Source organism: Lucilia sericata, unplaced genomic scaffold (assembly GCF_015586225.1).
Source record: "Lucilia sericata isolate MDLA Ls3-8-SP2 unplaced genomic scaffold, ASM1558622v1 Contig001688F_arrow, whole genome shotgun sequence".
Taxonomy (NCBI): domain Eukaryota; kingdom Metazoa; phylum Arthropoda; class Insecta; order Diptera; family Calliphoridae; genus Lucilia; species Lucilia sericata.
In genome coordinates this window covers 3,759-24,781 of record NW_023995598.1, presented here as the reverse complement: position 1 = coordinate 24,781, position 21,023 = coordinate 3,759, and the positions used below count along the sequence as shown (strand labels likewise).

Here is a 21,023-nt window from a genome sequence, read left to right as displayed (position 1 = left end):
AGCTTAAATTTCAAACAGGGAGAATGATATCAAAAATGCATTCAAAAAGAGCATTTCCATAAAAAATGCACTATATTAAACTTTTTAATATAAAAATTATATTATAATGAAAGAGCACAGTCATGGTATTAGATTGTGTTTTAAATCAAAAAAATCCGATATAAAATCTCAAAGATATGAACCTTCAAAGTTTTATACCTTTTTGATTTTTTGTAGTCTTCGAAGAAATTAAAATCGCCACAAAACTCGCGTTTTTTGGAATTTTTGAGAATTTAACGTTGATATGTCTTGTGTGTCTAATAGAGTATGTGTTAACAAAAAATTAACGAAATCTGAAGACCAACGGTCAATTCTTAATTGATTTCTCATGCAATTCATGATATATAGATTCGTAACTTATCAAAAAATAACAAATACAAATTTAGTACTATTTAGACATTCGAATATTTAAGGGGTAAAATCGTACCCATTTTTGGTAAAATTTAAATAAAACATTGTTTCCTATTTAAAAACATTCATATATGTATATTTATATAATTACTGGCTCTCACTACAATTTTTGGAATACAATTTCTTTTACTTAAACAGTCTTTTACTTAAAATGTACCAAAAAAAATGGAAAAATCGAAAAATTTATTTTATTCATACTTATTCATCGGTCACCTAGCGATCACGACCTCAAATTGGTAGCGTCTGCTCCCTTAGTTAGGGTGGCTACCAAATCCCCCTTCTTTTTTGTTGTCGGTCCGGGACTGTGGTTTAGGTTACCTAGGCAACATAACCGTTCCTTTCTAACGTCACCAAAGGTCCAGCAAGCAGGCCTAGTATAAAGTGGCAAAGGTCAGGTGAAACGCAGGTGTCTGAGGGTAAGCGTTTGAAAACCATCAACTAGCTTAACATCAGCACCTGAGCTGCAAGTAGCCATTATAGACCGTAGCCATCCCGATGGGAAAAGATGGCTACTTCTGGAGGAGAAGATCTTGCGGGCACTAGTTGACGAACTCGCACGCAGTGATGATGACTCCTTTACTGCGTTCGACGGCGCCAAATGGTCAAAGGGTGTCAAAATCATCGGATGTGGTAATGAGAAAGCCCTCGGCTTTCTCAAAAACTGCATCCGAGGAGTTGGCGAACCCTGGCCCAACGCGAAGATTGAAATCGTCCCATTGGACCAAGTACCTTTTCGTACGACGGTGAGAGTGTGGGTTCCCCCTCCTATTCTGGGGACAAATCCATACTAACACTAATTATGCGTCAGAATAAGGAACTTGGTACTGACGACTGGACGATAGAACGAGGACGCACGAGGGACAAGGGAGAAAGTAAGGATCTCTGGATCAAAATTGGTTCAGAATCCCTCCGTTTCCTTCGTTCCTCTCAAGGTGTCATAAAATACGGGCTCAACCAACTTCGGTTGATCTTGCCCGCAGAGAAACGCAGTGATGAATCCAAGCGGCCTGAGGGTGGTACAGATTAATCTGCACCACTCCAAGGCAGCAACGGACGACTTGCTTTATGGAGAAGGAAGTTATCCACGTGGCCTTTACTTCAATACCATCTAATAATAACATTAGGCAGAGATATATGCCATCTATACTGCCGCGAGAAGAATCCGGGAACTAAATCTCGAAAATTCGACTATTCATAAACTTGGACAGCCTTGCATCAATCAAGGCTCTTAACTCCAATGTCATTAAGTCGGAATGTCATCTCAATTGCATTCAATCGTTGGCACAACTGACACAACATCACGTTGAGTTGATATGGGTTCCAGGACATGAGGGCATCCGGGGAAATGAAATATCTGATGAATGCGCAACCAAAGGGTCGTCCCTGGACTTAACCCTTGCGCAAAAGGATATTTACGCTCCCCTGACGACCCTATCAAAACTGATAGATGAATGGGCTCTGAGTGAGACGGAACTCAGGTGGTCAATTATCACCACTTGTAGAATATCGAGACTGCTCTGGCCCACTTTGACAACAGATAGGACTAGGACTCTCTTATCTCTTGATAAAAACTCGATTAGGCTTCTAACTGGTATAATTACTGGGCACTGTATGATTGGACATATGTCAGAACGCATGGGCTACCCAAATCAAAGATACTGTAGAAGCTGCTTAGACGAAGAGGAAGTGGAATCGGTACAACACCTTCTATGTGACTGTCCAGCCTTATAAGAGCACAGACTACTCTATCTGGGTAGAGCTCTTTTCCATGATCTAGACTGTCTCAGAGATGCGTCACTGATAAACATGTTCGGTTTTATTAAAAGCAACCTGTTGGTTTACATAGAGACCGAACGAACCAATTAGTCAACGAAATTAGGGAGGGTAACCATTCTCTCATCGCTAGGGAATGTTAATTCTAAGGGTATCACAATGTGCCACAAGGCCTCCGAGTGAACTCGCTTGCTAGCGAGCAACCCACGTAACCTTACCTAACCTTTTCGTTCTTCAACGAATACCTTTTATGTTTTCAATAATATAAGAGGACTTTTTGGGTACTTTGTAGTTTTTCAAAAGGTGTTTTTTCTTAGCTTTTCAATAATATTGGTCAGAAACATAAAATTAAACACGCAGGGTTCTGTTCATGGAAATTTGTAGGAATGTTCTTCAGCTGGTACTTTTTGAGTTTTCTATAATATTGAAATATAAATTAAAAAATATGTGTTTTTTGGTTCTTTTTTATTTCGTTTTCGTAGAAATGTAAAATATGGAGTGAATGGAAATCTATAGGAAGGGACTTTTGGTACTTTTTCGCTCTTCTTTCTGATTTTTCTATATAATTGGACTTAGAGGCATAAAATTAAACACGCAGGGTTCCAGTTGAATGGAAATTTGCACAAAGGGAATATTTTTACTTTTTCGTTCCTCAGCCGGTAATTTTGGAAATTTCTAAAGTAATTATTCCCAAAAATATTAAATAAACATTAAAGGTCCTTTTTGGATTATCGATAATATTGGTCTTAGAAACATCAAATTTAGCATGCAGGGTTCTGAATGAAAGGAAATGTGTATGAAGGTACTTTGGTACTTTTTATTTTTTAACTGGTACTTTCTGAATTTTCTATAATATCTCTTTTTGAGATTTCTACAATATAATAAACGGTCCTACGTGAATTAAAACCTATATGAAAGTACTTTTTCCTCAATGGCACTCTTTAAATTTTCTTTTACATTAAATCTAGAAACAAAAATCGAAAGATCTATAAGTAAAAATCCATAAGGAACTCAATGGTACATTTTGAATTTTCTATAAAAATAATTATATGTAATGCAGTGATTAAAGTATTTATACCCTACACCACTTTAGTGGGGAGGGTATATTAGATTTGTGCTGATGTTTGTAACATACAAAAATATTCGTCCTAGACCCACCTTAAAGTGTACCAATCGGCTTAGAATCGTTTTCTGAGTCGATTATGCTATGTCCGTCCGTCTGGCTGGCTGGCTGTCCATGTAAACCTTGTGCGCAAGGTACAGGTCGCAATTTTCAAGATAATTGGTCGGTCAAGAAAATCGGTCCATTATTTCACCTAGACCACATACAACAGGACCCCCCGAAAAGGGCTTCTGAGCTCATAATTATGTTAAATATACAGATATATCGATAAAATATGGCACAACTAAGTTTTATAGAAGTCTTGATGACCCTGCCAAATTTCATAAAGATCGGGCCACATTTAACCCTAGCTCCCATACAAAGTCCCCTTCAGAAAATTACTTGAATGTCCCAAGTTAGCTTATAAACACAAATATCGCGATGAAATTCAGCACAATAAATATTATGTCAATATAAATATATTTTGACAATTTACAATTTGTATTTACAAATGATTAGTTACGTCTTTTAGCCTTTATATAAAACTGCTTTTGAAGATAGGGCCCTTTGTTTTTCGTCAATAAAATCGCTAATTTTGACCAGCGGAGTCTAATTTTTTTTGAACATTTGGTTTGATGCAATACATCAGAAAATAAAACTGTCGATTTTTAATTTTTTTTAGTTAGTGCCGTTTTAGTTTGAGGTATGTATTTTTTACGGAGGCAATGCCACAAAGTTGCATGTAGCTCTGTCCTGTTAATCCAAAATCTCGGATGTTGATGAAAATGAATTTATTTAAATTAGTGTAAAAGGTGATATGAAGTGATAAAAATAAGTTTAATCAATTGTATGATATTTTGAGAATAAAAAATTTGCTAAAACATACATATGTGAAAATTTTTTACATATGTATATCCCATATTAATTAAAAATCGTTTAAAGTGTTGTTTTCAAAATTTAATTAATGCCAAAAATTTATCGCTAACGAATAGCGGGCAGCAAGCTAGTTCCTTATAAATCAGTTATATGCAGAAATATACATACATATGAATGCGATTTCAATTTCGATAAAAATAAGTTTATGAATTTTTAACTTTTTGACATTTTTTGTTACGAACCTTCTGTTGGCCACTGGATTCCACCACCCTACTAGCTCACGCGGCATTACCTCGGGGCGTGATTCTCAACCCTTTTGATGACCAAGGTTCGCTACAAAATAACTTACAATTGAACAGAAAATCAAATACGTATTCAACATACACAGAGCGAAACACACACATAGGAAGAAAGGTGATATTCTCCAATCGCCCAATCCCAACCATGGCCGTATTACATCCCTTACCATTATCTTACGGACCCCATAATCCGTCCATCACGTCCTATCATTCAATAATCCCAATAACGTATTTACTCAATTTTATTCATTACTGCTATCTATATATATAAAAATGAAAGTGTGTTTGTATGTATGTATGTATGTATGTATGTATGTATGTATGTATGTATGTATGTATGTATGTATATATGTATGTATGTTTGTTTGTTTGTTTGTGCTTTATAGACTGCTAAACGGCTAGACCGATTTTCCTGAAATTTTCACAGTTTCTTCCTTGTATGTCTGGAAGGAACTATAGGCTACTTTTTATGTTGAAATTTCATGTGGGCGACGTGCCACGCCCATATTAAGAAAATATTAAATTAGTATATCTGAGATAATATAATAGTTAGAGTCTTCAAATTTTGTCGGAGCAACTTTAGTATCAATATAATTATTTAAGACAAAAAGTGGGCGGATTAGCATTAGGGGGCGTGGCACCTCCCATATAAATTAAATACAAAAATTCGTTTATCTTGGAAACTATTATAGTTAGAATATTAAAAATTTCCACGAGTAACTTTAACATCCATGTAAACATTTTGGGAAATAAATTGGCGGACTACCCATGAGGGGAGCAGTACCTCCCATATTAATAAAATACATTCAAATTTTGCACTAAGAACTTAAATATTAATCTGAACATTTTTTAGAAAAAGAGCGGACTTTCGCCATGTATGTATGTATGTATGTATGTATGTATGTATGTATGTATGTATGTATGTATGTATGTAGTATGTATGTATGTATGTATGTATGTATGTATGTATGTATGTATGTATGTATGTATGTATGTATGTATGTATGTATGTATGTATGTATGTATGTATGTATGTATGTATGTATGTATGTATGTATGTATGTATGTATGTATGTATGTATGTAGTATGTATGTATGTATGTATGTATGTATGTATGTATGTATGTATGTATGTATGTATGTATGTATGTATGTATGTATGTATGTATGTATGTATGTATGTATGTATGTATGTATGTATGTATGTATGTATGTATGTATGTATGTATGTATGTATGTATGTATGTATGTATGTATGTATGTATGTATGTATGTATGTATGTATGTATGTATGTATGTATGTATGTATGTATGTATGTATGTATGTATGTATGTATGTATGTATGTATGTATGTATGTTTGTTTGTGCTTTATAGACTGCTAAACGGCTGGACCGATTTTCCTGAAATTTTCACAGTTTCTTCCTGTATTTCTGGAAGGAACTATAGGTTACTTTTTATGTTGAAACTAGCTAAAACCCGGCGTGCTTTGCTACTCCTGTCGATATAAAATAAAAAATTTCAAAATATATTCATATACATTTTTTGTTTATAAAAATTTTATTAATATTTGTTTGTCACTATCCAAAACCATAAAGTAATAAGACAAAGAAAGTTTGATATTTAAAGTATTTTATTAATTAACTAGCTAAAACCCGGCGTGCTTTGCTACTCCTGTCGATATAAAATAAAAAATTTTCAAAATATATTCATATACATTTTTTGTTTATAAAAATTTTATTAATATTTGTTTGTCACTATCCAAAACCATAAAGTAATAAGACAAAGAAAGTTTGATATTTAAAGTATTTTATTAATTAATGATATTTATGTACATATATTATTTCTTAATAATTATTTCTTATTCCTATTCATTAGCATAAATTTACAAAATATTACAAAATTACTAAAATTTAATTGACTTAATATTTACAATTAAAATTTTTCTTAATAATTATTTCCTATTCTAAAGCCTTGGGATATACAATATTTTTCGTTTTCCCCTCAGGCGCGTAGATATACAAATCTGAAGGTTTCTCAACTCGCGAGCATGCAACATAAAGCTGACCATGTGAGAAGCATGGATTTTCGAGATTTATTCCACACACTTGCAGGGATTGACCCTGAAATTTGTTTATTGTCATCGCGAATGCCAAACGTGTAGGAAATTGCAACCGTTTAAAGTCGAATGGCATTTCCGATGTTGTCATTGAGATCCGAGGTAGTAAGACATCCGTTCCTTTATATTGGCCAGTTGTAATCGTTGCTTCGATTAAGTTGTTCATTAATTTTTTAACTGTTAATCGAGTACCATTACAAAGACGTGGTGGATCAATATTTCGCAATAAAATAATTGGAACGCCAATTTTCAACTTCAATTCGTGGGGATACATTGACGACATCATCATTATTTGTAACAGTATCGATGGATTTATATGTTTTTAAATTACCATCGATTCTATTCAAAATAATATTATTGATACAATTAACGTCAATGTTTTTGGGTGCCAGTAAAGCACGCTCACATAACCACTGCCTATTTTTGAAATTACGTTGAAGATTTGGAAAAACACAATATATTAACTCTTTCTTTGATTGTGTGATCCTACAAAAGTTAGAGGGAAACTTTACACAATTTGTGGTTGGCTCAATTGTCATTTTTCCATTTCCTAAATCCAGCAATTGTTTTGTTGTTAATTTTAACGTGTGAACATGTTGCCAGAGATATGATGATTTTAGGCAAGCATTGAGTTCATCAGCCGGCGTTGAACCAGGTATCACAGGAAGTGTCCGGCGAAAATCACCCGCTAAAAGAATTAATGCACCTCCAAATACAATAGAATTACTTCTCATGTCCTTTAAAGTGCGATCAAGCGCTTCTAAGGATTTTTTGTGGGCCATGGTGCATTTATTCCACACTATTATTTTATATGTTTGCAGGATTTTACCCATTGAAGAATTTTTCTTAACACTACATGTATAATCTTCAGAAAATTGTGTTTTCAACAATAATTTGAGTGCATAATCTAAAAGTGTTGCTGCAATACCTGATGACGCAATGGCTAAGGCAATATTCTTTTGTGATCGAACTTTAGCTAAAATTAATGAGATGAGAAAGGTTTCTCCGGTTCCTCCTGGCGCATCAATGAAATAAAATCCTCCTTGTAAGAAATAATTATTAAGAAATAATATATGTACATAAATATCATTAATTAATAAAATACTTTAAATATCAAACTTTCTTTGTCTTATTACTTTATGGTTTTGGATAGTGACAAACAAATATTAATAAAATTTTTATAAACAAAAAATGCATATCAATATATTTTGGAAATTTTTTATTTTATATCGACAGGAGTAGCAAAGCACGCCGGGTTTTAGCTAGTATATAATATTTGTTAAAACATATTTGAAGCTAAACCTATCTTATTCAAAAAAAAACTGAACAAATTCTTAAAATTCTAATTCATGTAATACATATATTTTCTTGGCATTTTTTTCTTATTAAATCATTCTTATAAATACAAATTGCCCTAAAATGATTCTTGCCACTTTCTATAAACAAAAATCATATACTAAAACTTATAACTATAAAAAAATTAAACCATAAAACACAAACTAAATAAATACATATATATGAACATACAAAAAAATTAGACACTTAAACTTACGATAGGATCGTACAGATATTAAACAAAAACAGGCCTCTCAAAATCTTCTGCCTGACCGATATGTTGCAACCAAAAGAAATAATTTTCCCTAAAAGAGCTCTCTGAGGTACTTCTCGATTTTAAACAATATTAGACACTTTTTCTAATTTTCTGATTTCTCGAATTTGAAATTACATCTAACGATCCCTCTCACAATGATTCGATTTCACTAACAAAAAAAATACTTAAATTACAATAAACGTTATTTAAATACACTTAAAACTAATTACTAACTTAAACACTACTGAGAACTTAAACATTACTGAGAACAGTTATATTCATCAGATTTCCCATTGGGTCTTTAGTTTTTCAATATCAATAAGCTTTTAACATGGGTTTGAGAATTTGCTACCCTTTTTACCCTAGACTCTTAATTGTGAGCTTTACTGAGGACTATATAAAGAGCTTTATATAGAGCTTTCCTTGCTAAATGGTCATTATCGCCAAACCAAAGTTTTAATTTAATTTTAGGATGCCACTTTTAAACATGCACTGTTAATTATAAAAAAAAAATAGTTTTCGTTACCTTTTCTCTTCTATTTGCTCTGACATGAAATGGCTTACGTTAGTTCTTCTGTGACTCCTATTCCAACTTCGCAAAAGTGTGTTGTAGCTTTTCCAATCAATTGCAATTCAAACTCTTACTCAAGCAATTTATCATATAATTCCTCTGGGCAAAAAGGATTTCTATAAAACTTTCCACGTTAATTAGGATTGAAACACTTTCGTAACTTTGTATAATCAAAACTTACTTTCTTCTCTAATTTTCTAGTCACAAATAATAAATAAATATAATAAATATAGTATAAATTATAAAATCACTTCAATTGTTTCACAATAGTTTTCAATTTAAAATTTGATAATTTAAAAAATTCAAGTATTTAAGCTTTTAACTTAGTAACGTTCACTTAATACTTCACAGCTTGAGGTTTTCTATTTTAGTGATCTTAATGTTAAAAAAAATGTTTCGTGTAACATAAAATAAAAACGTTTAGTTGTTACAAAACAACAAAACTAGTACATAAAAAACAAGTACCGAAAAATAACATTACCATACAAGCAATTCTCACGATTACATCGGGTCATAAACTTATTTCCTATGGCCTTGAACTCATTACAAGCAATTTCGCAGAGAAAAATCGTTTAACTTTTCTCTTCCTTCGGATAAACTACAAATCTACCTATAAATTCAACCTTGTTTTTACTCTTTTTATACAACTCTGCATGCAAAAGCTCATTTTCCATAATGGACTTCCAGTAATGAACAGCTGACATTCAACCACCAATAAAACTGAGCAAACATAAACAAAAAACATCTATGTGAAAATAATAAAATAAACAATCAAAAAAATTAAATTCAACAAAACAAAAAGAACTCCTACCACTGTGCCATCGTTACCAGGACCGGACCCTACAAAACCACAAAGAAAGAAACAATGCTGCCTAAAAAAAAGAGAAAAAAAAGGTAACAAACATAAAAAAAAACTACAAACAACAAACTTAAAGAACTAAACAAAAATTCATACAGAAAACAAATTAACGTTTTAAAAACAACGAGGCCCACATACAAAACGAAAATACACCCGCAACAAAACTCAGATGCCGCTGATGAGAGTCAGAGGGAGCGGTGTGCGGCTAAGTTTCAGCGTGACCAACGTGGGGAACTCCCACACCCTGAGATTCTATCAGCCGGACATTAACACTTAACTATTTCCAATGGTGGCAATTTGGGTATCACAATCCCTACTGATGTCCCAATGAATCAACTAATATCAGGTAAAAATAATGCAATAAAAAAAACTAACGATGTGAACGTTCAAGAACATTCAGGTGATTAAATGATTTAACCAAATTAAGTGTTAAACAATATTAAATCAAAGACATAGAAAAGTGTCAATATTAGGACGAAAACATGTATACCGTATACTTTTATTAATAATTTCACTGTGTTCTTAACCTAATATTGCACTTAAAAAAAAAAAAAAACTATATCACAGATAAAAATATTATTGCACTTAAATTGGTTAATCTTTCCTATAAAAGAAGTAAACAAAACAAAAACGTAGAAGTCATAACTAGTGCTTCGTAGATTTCACCACAAAACCGTAATATAAATACATATATATATAATACAATATTAGGACAAAACATAACAAAATTTAAAATATATAAAAAATAAATAAATAAATAATTAATTCTATTCTAATATTGCACTATATAAAATATCACAGCCCTGGAAAAATCTCAATATTGCACTCAGTTATTTTTCTATTTATCCACTCAGATTTTGCCATACATCAATCTATTGTCTTCGGATAATATATAACATGCATAAAGATAAAAACTCGCCTACTATTGCTTTTTTCACAAGGAAAATGCATAGTGGCTCCCCAACATTGCTACAGATTCTGACAAACAAATAAATTCCAATTCTTGTAATTGGTTCTTGACCAACTGTAGCACCTTTGGCGCAAAATATTAAAAACAATCATCCTTACATACTATATACATTCACCATCATATTGGATCGTCAATTATTTAATACTGCTAGAATCTGTGCAACTTAACTTGGAAACACCCCTATCATTCCTGTTAACGTCGCGAACTTCACCTACACACATGTTGAAACTTCCATTAACTTTCATTATGAAATGTTATTGACGATAACGAATACATTATCCGAAAATTGACTACGGGAAGTATATATATTACTATTTACATAAGTTTTTACTTTGTTTAATCCTTTTCATAACTATCGTTACAGTCTAAAATTTGATTTGGCATCATGTGGAATCATATTAACAAAAATAAGGGACTGCACAACATCATAAGAACAACCAAAACTTTATTTGCCGCATAATTCTGGTAAGTTAGATTTTCTTAACATAGATTGTAGTACAATACATAAATAGGCCAAGTTCACACTAGTACTAGAAGTTATAAAAGTTTAATCATTGCACTATTCTGTTTTTCGGCTATATTTTGATATCTTTTGAATGATACACACCCAGTGATTTTCCCTGGAGTGTCTCCAGTTCATACATGTTATTCCCGATAGCCTTTACCACTCTACATTTTAAAAATTTCCTACAGAATTTTGAGTTTATGTTCTTTCCAAAGTTGCTCAAAATATTGTTACGTCGATATACCTCTTGCCCTGGGATAAACTTTACAATTCTCGTTCCCCTGTTGTATCTCTCGGCGCTTCTCTCATAGGCCTTAGCCATATTCTGCTGCATCTTTTCCCTGATCAATTGCATTCTATCATTAACATTCATTTGCACTATTTCATGGTCCGTTAGCGACTTAAGTTTCCTACTTAATTTGTAATCCGCCCCATTGCTAAACATGTGATACCCAAATAAAGCGAAAAACGGCGTAACACCTGTGGCAGTATGTACCGAAGTTCTTAGGGCACATTCAATCTCGGACAAATACATGTCCCAGTCGCGGTGATCTTTATCCAGGTATGCTCGTATCGCCGATAAGACCGATTGGTTCACCCGTTCGCTTGCATTGCTCTGTGGTGAATATACAGCAGTTTTAAGATGTTGTATCTTGTAAAGATTCATTAGGCTTTCAAAACTTTTAGCCATAAATTGGCTACCGTTATCGCTGTGCAACACTTCAGGCACTCCAAATTTGTGAAATATCTCGGTGACAAGGAAGTTAATGATATTTGCGGTTGTGGCTTCTTTCATTGCTTTTAAATATATAAATTTCGTAAAATGATCCATAACTATAAAGATATAGCAGTTTCCCTTTTTAGACCTGGGATATTTTCCCATGAAATCTATATATAGTATTTGAAAGGGTCTTTCAGTTACCACTTGCTGTCCTATCTCCGGTCTCATGTTTATATTGTTAGGTTTAGTTTCCTTGCATATTTGGCAATTTGCTATAAAATTTTTCACTTGTATCGTCATTTTCGGCCAGTAAAAAAATCTCTTCAACCTTTCCAATGTTTTGTAACTCCTCCGTGAGCTGTTATTAGTGTTGAATGTGCATTTTCTATAATAGCATTAGTAATTGTCGCTGGAATCCACATTTTCCACGGAGACTCTTCCTCATTCTGATCATAAGTCTTCTTGTATACTAGCCCATTTTCAACCTTCAGATCAGGCAACATTTCGGCGTTTTTTCTATATGGGCTGCTAAATCTTTGTATTCATGGCTTTCAAATTCGGTGGTTTCAAATCCTAGCAGATCAGTTATGTCAATCTCATCAATATTGGGCAGCCTTGATAGCATATCTGCTACTATTTTCTCGGAGTCTTTTCTATGCTTTATTTGGAAATCAAATGCCTGCAATTGTAAAGACCACCTAGCCAATCTTCCCGTGAGATCTTTTAACGACATGAGCCATTTTAGACTGGCGTGGTCTGTCACAATTGTAAATGGCATCATTTCAATATATTGCCTGAATTTCTTAACCGCCATTATGGCAGCTAAACACTCCTTCTCAGTAACTGTGTAATTTCGCTGACAACCGTTTAGCTTCTGGGAAAAAAATGCAATAGGATGCTCCTCTTTTTCTCCATGTATCTGGTAAAGCACTGCACCGATTCCATAATCACATGCATCGCATTGTATAAAGAATCTTTTTGTAAAGTCAGCATGTCGAAGGACAGGTGCAGAGGTTAATGCTCTCTTGAGTTTATCGAAAGCTTCAACTGCCTCTGGAGTCATTACAAATTTGTTTGCCTTCTTCAGAGTATCTGTTAATGGTGCGGCTATTACGGAAAAGTTTTTTATAAAGCGGCGATACCAGCCAGCGGTACCCAAGAAGCTACGAACTTCTCTTATGGATCTTGGTATTTTCATTTCCGTTATCGATTTAACTTTATCCGGATCCGTTCTCCGTGCTTGTCAAAATCATTGGAAATAATCAAAAGGTCATCTAAATAAATAAACACGTTATCCTTAAGCTCTTGTGGGATAACTCTATCCATTAATCGACACAAGCGCTGAGCCGCATTACAAAGGCCGAATGGCATTACTCTAAATTGATAAAGCGGCCTTCCAGCAACTGTAAATGCGGTGTAAGGCCTGCTCTCTGGCTCCAACTCGATCTGCCAAAATGCATATTTGAGATCGACGCTACTTATAAAATAAGTTTCGTCGATCCGGCTAAGAATCCCATCAATATTCTGCAGAGGATATGCATCTTTTATTGTTAAACTATTAAGCTTTCTTGCATCGAGACACAATCTGTTCTTACCCGTTTTCCTAACTATCGTAATCTTATTATTCCACGGGTTCTATTACTTTCAATTTAAGCATGTTGTCTATTTCTTTGTATGTGATTTCTTGTACGGCCGGAGAAATCGGATAATATTTATCCTTTACTGGCTCTGCTCCGTCAACTAACTTGATCTGGTGTCTTTCTAAGGTAGTTTGACCCAAACCTTTCGACTCAAACGTATCAAATTTTCTTATTACGTCGTCTAGTCTACGTTTTTGGTCCTCCGTTAAGTCATGAACACCCAACTTATTTTCCTTTTCAAAGTCTACAAAATCATCGATAATTTTACTGACCTCAACTTCTTCTACACCAATCACGTCAGGAGCCAAATTGAACATCCGCCAAAAATCAATGCCCAAATATAAAGATTACTCCAAGTCTGGACAAAGGTACAGAAGGATATTATTTTTCTGTCCTTTGTACTGTATGGATGCATTAAATTTACCCAATACCCTGTAGTGCTGACCACTAGCGGTCTTAACACCATAGCATAAAGGTGTAATTTCTAAATTTAACTCCTCTACTATCTCCCTACAATTCTTTCCTAGGATACTGACAGATGCTCCACTATCTAAAAGGCCTGTCATTTCTTTACTTTCAATTACTACATCTAAATAAATTCTATTGTCTTCACTTCCGTTTCCTGCTCTACTTAATGATTCTATTATACACTTATTTCTTTCTCGCTTAATCTTATAAAGTTCCCTAATTCTTTTAATGCGTTTTGTTAATGGTTTCCGTACGCCGTTTTCCTCGAAGATTCTTGATCTTATTTTGTTATAATATTGCTTTCTCATTTCCAATGGTATCATATGTCTCATTTCGGGTTTTTTGCAGGGTTTTTTGGTGGACGTGGGTCCCCGCTCTTTCCCAAGTCCCTCATCCGGTTTCCCTGTTGACAATCAGGACATTTAGGTGCAATGGCTTACCACACCGGTAACAAAACAATGTTCTCTCAGCCGAATTACAATCACGAAAACCGTGTCCTATCATTTTGCAGTTCCAGCACTTCAAAAATTGTCCTTGACCTGTTAGTTGTACAGCTGCTACTTCTTCCAAACTCGGTTCAATATCCGTGACTTCGTTTACGCTTCTTATGTGCCTTTGCTGTTGAATATTGTTGCGTAATTCTTTTTTCGGAAAATTTCTTTCTGCTTCCAAACATTCGACACGCAATTGTTCCACAGATGAGACGGGAATAGGATAAACAATTCTTGCCACACTTTCCTTGACATTTCTTTTCATTATTTTGATCATATCAAATTCGGGAATAGGCTGTACAAGACGAGCTCTCATTTTACACATTTCCTGAAAAAACAACTCCAGAGATTCATTTGGCTGTTGCTTCCTTTCCACCAAATCTCTTATTATTTCCAGATTCGAGGTGTTTGTCCTATATTGATTATACAATTCACAGCGCAAAGTTGGCCATTTCATCACTCCATGGGTACGGATAAGTAGCCAGTACCAATCCTTAGCAGGACCCGTAACCAGTAAGTGGAAATCTCTTAATATTTCGTCCCAACTAATGCTATAATGCGCCTGAAGATGTTCGATTCGAAAGATGAAATCTTCAATACTCAATTGGGAATTGTTGCCATTGTATACAATTCCCCATTTGTCAACGCGTATATTAATTCTCTCTATATTACCATTATTATTGTTTTCAGAAGCTGTATGACTGCCTGGAGTAGCCCTATTACCCACCATTGGATTAGCGTTTGTGTTACTGTTAATGTTCCCCGCTGGCAAAATATTTTCATTATTTCCTATTTGACGTGGATAATTTACATTATTCCAAAAACCATTTGGACCGCCCTGAAAGTTGAACCGTGGTTCTACTGAAAAAACATTTCTATGTGAATTTCCCGGACCATTTACATTATTATTAGTTGATTGTTGAGAATCTACAGAGTTATGAGTCCGAGTTGACATTTCCCTCACGACTTTTGTTAACTCTCCCACAGATTTTCTAATCTCACTAATTTCTTCTTGTACCATTTTTTTTTACCTGTTCCTCTAAAGCTCTCTGAACTATTAAGGTTTCATCCACTACTAATTCCCTAACCTCAGGACCTATGGCAACATTTGGGACACTTGTCGAAGGACCCTGTGCATCATTTGCAACGGATGTATTATTGGGTTGATTTGATGTTATATTAATAGTAAAAGATAAATCCCTAAAGTTTTCGTTCTCAGCCATTTGTATTCTATTATTATCAAATCTTCTATGCTTATGTTTAATTATCGTGGAATTATTTAAATTTGTATTTGGCATTGACCTTTTCCTATTCCTTGTTTGTATCCTATCTTCCCTGTTCATATCTCAAATCAGCTTGATATTTCAAATCTATTTGGATTTTGTTAAATTACCAAACTAAAATAAAAATAACGATAAATAATATTGGCTAAAAACAAATGGTTATAATATATATGGATTAAATACACAAATACCTAATAAAAAAAGGACATAAAAATAAAAAAAATAATAATAAAATAATAAAAAAAAACTTAAAATATAATAATAATTAATTACCAAAAACAAAAATAATAAAAAAAATACAACAAAAACGATACAAAACTATCAAATATTTGACTAGATCAAATACAGATAAACAAAACAATAAATTTTAATAAATATAATTTAAATTCAAATTTGCTATAAAATACTAAACTAGGGATTATTGAATGGCGACGGTTTGACGGTTAATAATATTTGATTCCTGAGCTATGTATGTAAATGTTTCGCTAAATCAATAAGTTAAAAAAAAGGATCATTCATAACTAAACAGTTTCTTCTGTGCTCTAGTATTACTTTAAATCTGTAATCACCAGAGGCCAGTAAACAATTTCCATCGACACAACTGACCACCAGTTTCATAACCAATGCGGCTGTCGATGTGGCCATTGCAACTGCTCCACAAAAAAAAAAAACTTCAAACGGAACTAATACAAATTAATAAACAAAACACGAATTATGGTAAACGTTTAGAATGAATTCTATTCCATTTACTAAGAATACACCATATCTTCGTCTGAATAGGTCGTGCAAATTTACCCAGTATTCTAATAAAACTGAAATTCTGTCGCACAACTGACTTTCTGAATAACTACACAAAAACGGCTGCGACCATTCATTTTTATCAGCATATCTGGGAAATTGTACGTAGGGCTATTTTAATTATTCTAGTAGTATATTGCCTAGTGTTTTGGTCATCTACACTAATTACTTTCATTCTATTTTCAGTTTGGGCGCCATATTCTGTTACGAACCTTCTGTTGGCCACTGGATTCCACCACCCTACTAGCTCACGCGGCATCACCTCGGGGCGTGATTCTCAACCCTTTTGATGACCAAGGTCCGCTACAAAATAACTTACAATTGAACAGCAAATCAAATACGTATTCAACATACACAGAGCGAAACACACACATAGGAGAAAGGTGATATTCTCCAATCGCCCAATCCCAACCATGGCCGTATTACATCCCTTACCATTATCTTACGGACCCCATAATCCGTCCATCACGTCCTATCATTCAATAATCCCAATAACGTATTTACTCAATTTTATTCATTACTGCTATATATAATATTTATTAAAACATATTTGAAGCTAAACCTATCTTATTCAAAAAAAAAACTGAACAAATTCTTAAAATTCTAATTCATGTAATACATATATTTTCTTGGCATTTTTTTCTTATTAAATCATTCTTATAAATACAAATTGCCCTAAAATGATTCTTGCCACTTTCTATAAAAAAAAATCATATACTAAAACTTATAACTATAAAAAAATTAAACCATAAAACACAAACTAAATAAATACATATATAAACATACAAAAAAAATTAGACACTTAAACTTACGATAGGATCGTACAGATATTAAACAAAAACAGGCCTCTCAAAATCTTCTGCCTGACCGATATGTTGCAACCAAAAGAAATAATTTTCCCTAAAAGAGCTCTCTGAGGTACTTCTCGATTTTAAACAATATTAGACACTTTTTCTAATTTTCTGATTTCTCGAATTTGAAATTACATCTAACGATCCCTCTCACAATGATTCGATTTCACTAACAAAAAAAAAAAAAAAAAAAAACTTAAATTACAATAAACGTTATTTAAATACACTTAAAACTAATTACTAACTTAAACACTACTGAGAACTTAAACACTACTGAGAACAGTTATATTCATCAGATTTCCCATTGGGTCTTTAGTTTTTCAATATCAATAAGCTTTTAACATGGGTTTGAGAATTTGCTACCCTTTTTACCCTAGACTCTTAATTGTGAGCTTTACTGAGGACTGTATAAAGAGCTTTATATAGAGCTTTCCTGGCTAATGGGTCATTATTCGCCAAACCAAAGTTTTAATTTAATTTTAGGATGCCACTTTTAAACATGCACTGTTAATTATATAAAAAAAAAATAGTTTTCGTTACCTTTTCTCTTCTATTTGCTCTGACATGAAATGGCTTACGTTAGTTCTTCTGTGACTCCTATTCCAACTTCGCAAAAGTGTGTTGTAGCTTTTCCAATCAATTGCAATTCAAACTCTTACTCAAGCAATTTATCATATAATTCCTCTGGGCAAAAAGGATTTCTATAAAACTTTCCACATTAATTAGGATTGAAACACTTTCGTAACTTTGTATAATCAAAACTTACTTTCTTCTCTAATTTTCTAGTCACAAATAATAAAATAAATATAATAAATATAGTATAAAGTATAAATCTCTTCAATTGTTTCACAATAGTTTTTCAATTTAAAATTTGATAATTTAAAAAATTCAAGTATTTAAGCTTTTAACTTAGTAACGTTCACTTAATACTTCACAGCTTGAGGTTTTCTATTTTAGTGATCTTAATGTTCAAAAAAATGTTTCGTGTAACATAAAATAAAAACGTTTAGTTGTTACAAAACAACAAAACTAGTACATAAAAAACAAGTACCGAAAAATAACATTACCATACAAGCAATTCTCACGATTACATCGGGTCATTAACTTATTTCCTATGGCCTTGAACTCATTACAAGCAATTTCGCAGAGAAAAATCGTTTAACTTTTCTCTTCCTTCGGATAAACTACAAATCTACCTATAAATTCAATCTTGTTTTTACTCTTTTTATACAACTCTGCATGCAAAAGCTCATTTTCCATAATGGACTTCCAGTAATGAACAGCTGACATTCAACCACCAATAAAACTGAGCAAACATAAACAAAAACATCTATGTGAAAATAATAAAATAAACAATCAAAAAAAAATTAAGTTCAACAAAACAAAAAGAACTCCTACCACTGGGCCATCGTTACCAGGACCGGACTCTACAAAACCACAAAGAAAAGAAACAATGCTGCCTAAAAAAAAGAGAAAAAAAAGGTAACAAACACAAAAAAAACTACAAACAACAAACTTAAAGAACTAAACAAAAATTCATACAGAAAACAAATCACCGTTTTAAAAACAACGAGGCCCACATACAAAACGAAAATACACTCGCAACATTTTTAAACAGATTCTAAGAAGTTGTTTCGGAACTAGTATACGTTTCATGGAACTAGTGGATAATGCCTTTAGGAAGGCCTCTTTACTGCCACTTTTTCCCGCTGCGAACTGCTGGCTGCCATGTTACCGCCAACTGCTATTGAAAATAAATTGACTATTGTCATCTCGTATTCATTTAATCCGGATTATCTACATGGCGTTGCTCTTGCGGAATGGGCTAAAGGACTGTTAAAGTTGCATTCAAAAACCTTTTATTTGGGAAAATATACTAGAGATCAGGATTCACTAAGTTATTACATCATGCTAGAGATGTTTAGTTTTATTTTAAATGATTGCGTTAAATATAAACATTAGAGGATAAATACTTGTTGACTTCCAAAATATTCCTTGTTATTCACCTACCTTTGGGGGTATAGTGATGGCTTTTTGTTATTGTTTTAAAAACGACTGCTAAAGTTGAAAAAACAAACTGGACAAATTATTTTGCCATGGAATAATCCATAATAGAAAAAAGTAGACGCCCATCGGTAGTGACTAGTCGATGCCCTCTCAAGTAAAGGGCATCATTAAGCACTGAAAATACTGTGGAATTTTAGAACTTAAACTACTTTAATGCTGAAAACAAAGTATCCCTCATAACAATCGTAATCTGTCGCAGAGAAAAAGATGAACTCTCTGCAAATTATTTGCATGATTTGCCATTGGCAGTACAAAATGTTTAAGTAACAACACGATCAAGAACAGCAGTTGCCAAAATAAATTTTAGTTTAGACAAAGGGGGTGCTGATGCCACTACAGATTCGAATTGTCTCAACTATCTACTTGTTAAAGGTAGCCTGGATCCACAACAGCCGCCAAACGAGATGAAAATCAAACTGAGATTGTCCGAAAGGTAATTAAATTTATTATTTATTGCTACATATTCTTCAAATCATGCTCATTTCTAATTTAATTTTAAAGATGTCGTTCCTTGCTTCCTTGGACGAAGATCTACTGGCTATGGCACATCATGAACGATATATTTCTTCTGCCAAGGATGTAGTGCGTAACCAAAACGATGTTTATCATACTCCAACGAAAAAAAAAATAAGGAATCATCTGAAAGTACTCCCTCGAAAAAGTATATTAAGAACAGAAAGGTGAAAAATGAGTATGTAAGAGATGTGTTGAATACTTATAAATTTATATAAAACAGTCGAAGATACTCCGAAAATAAGCATTCAGTTATCAAGTATTGTGGAGAAAAAAATGTTCATATATGTATATAGACAATTGTAGGCAAAACATTGTCTTGGGAACATGCACATACATTGTTGGAAAAGCGTTTCGCATAGGAAAGTAACTACAGCGTTATTAGTGGATGAATAAGATATTTTACCAATAGAAGACAAGATTTTTATATAGTTGATTGGCTTACAAAATATGCAGCTCGTTTGATTCCAGTAACTATTTACAATACCATGGATTTTGCCTGACCGTTTGCTAATGGGTAAAGTCACCGCCCCTTTGGGGTTTTTGAGTGACTCAGAAGCTTTTAAAAATAGTGCAGTACAATTAGTGGTAAGGTAAGTCTAAAATATATATTGACATTAAAAGTGTACACAAAATAATTTTTCGTAGTTTTACAAATTAACATAATTTCACAGGCCAATGGAATGAAGGTTTGCAAAAAATGTTAGTACCAATTCGACTGACTTTAATGTATTTTTAGCTGCTAAACCGAATCTGATATCTGTTTTTTTCTATCACCCACCATTTTCTCGCAAAATGCCAATGAATATTTTGTTCATATATTAGGGACATTTTATTATTTATCTATATATATAAAAATGAAAGTGTGTTTGTATGTATGTATATATGTATGTATGTTTGTTTGTTTGTTTGTGCTTTATAGACTGCTAAACGGCTAGACCGATTTTCCTGAAATTTTCACAGTTTCTTCCTGTATGCCTGGAAGGAACTATAGGCTACTTTTTATGTTGAAATTTCATGTGGGCGACGTGCCACGCCCATATTAAGAAAATATTAAATTAGTATATCTGAGATAAT

At 33.2% G+C, this 21,023-nt stretch overlaps 2 long non-coding RNA genes across 3 annotated transcripts; both read left to right on the top strand.

Annotated features, from left to right (window-relative positions):
• The first annotated feature begins 9,314 nt into the window (after window positions 1-9,314).
• On the top strand, window positions 9,315-17,034 carry LOC119612431. Of its 2 annotated transcripts, XR_005232143.1 has the most exons (4): window positions 9,315-9,674; window positions 9,738-9,985; window positions 10,974-11,074; window positions 16,702-17,034. It is a non-coding gene; the product is annotated as an uncharacterized LOC119612431 (long non-coding RNA). The 2 variants fall into 2 exon arrangements; XR_005232142.1 differs by having other exon boundaries at window positions 9,315-9,985.
• Window positions 17,035-18,759: 1,725 nt separating this feature from the next.
• On the top strand, window positions 18,760-19,974 carry LOC119612430. Its single transcript, XR_005232141.1, has 2 exons — window positions 18,760-19,866; window positions 19,935-19,974. It is a non-coding gene; the product is annotated as an uncharacterized LOC119612430 (long non-coding RNA).
• Window positions 19,975-21,023: the final 1,049 nt, after the last annotated feature.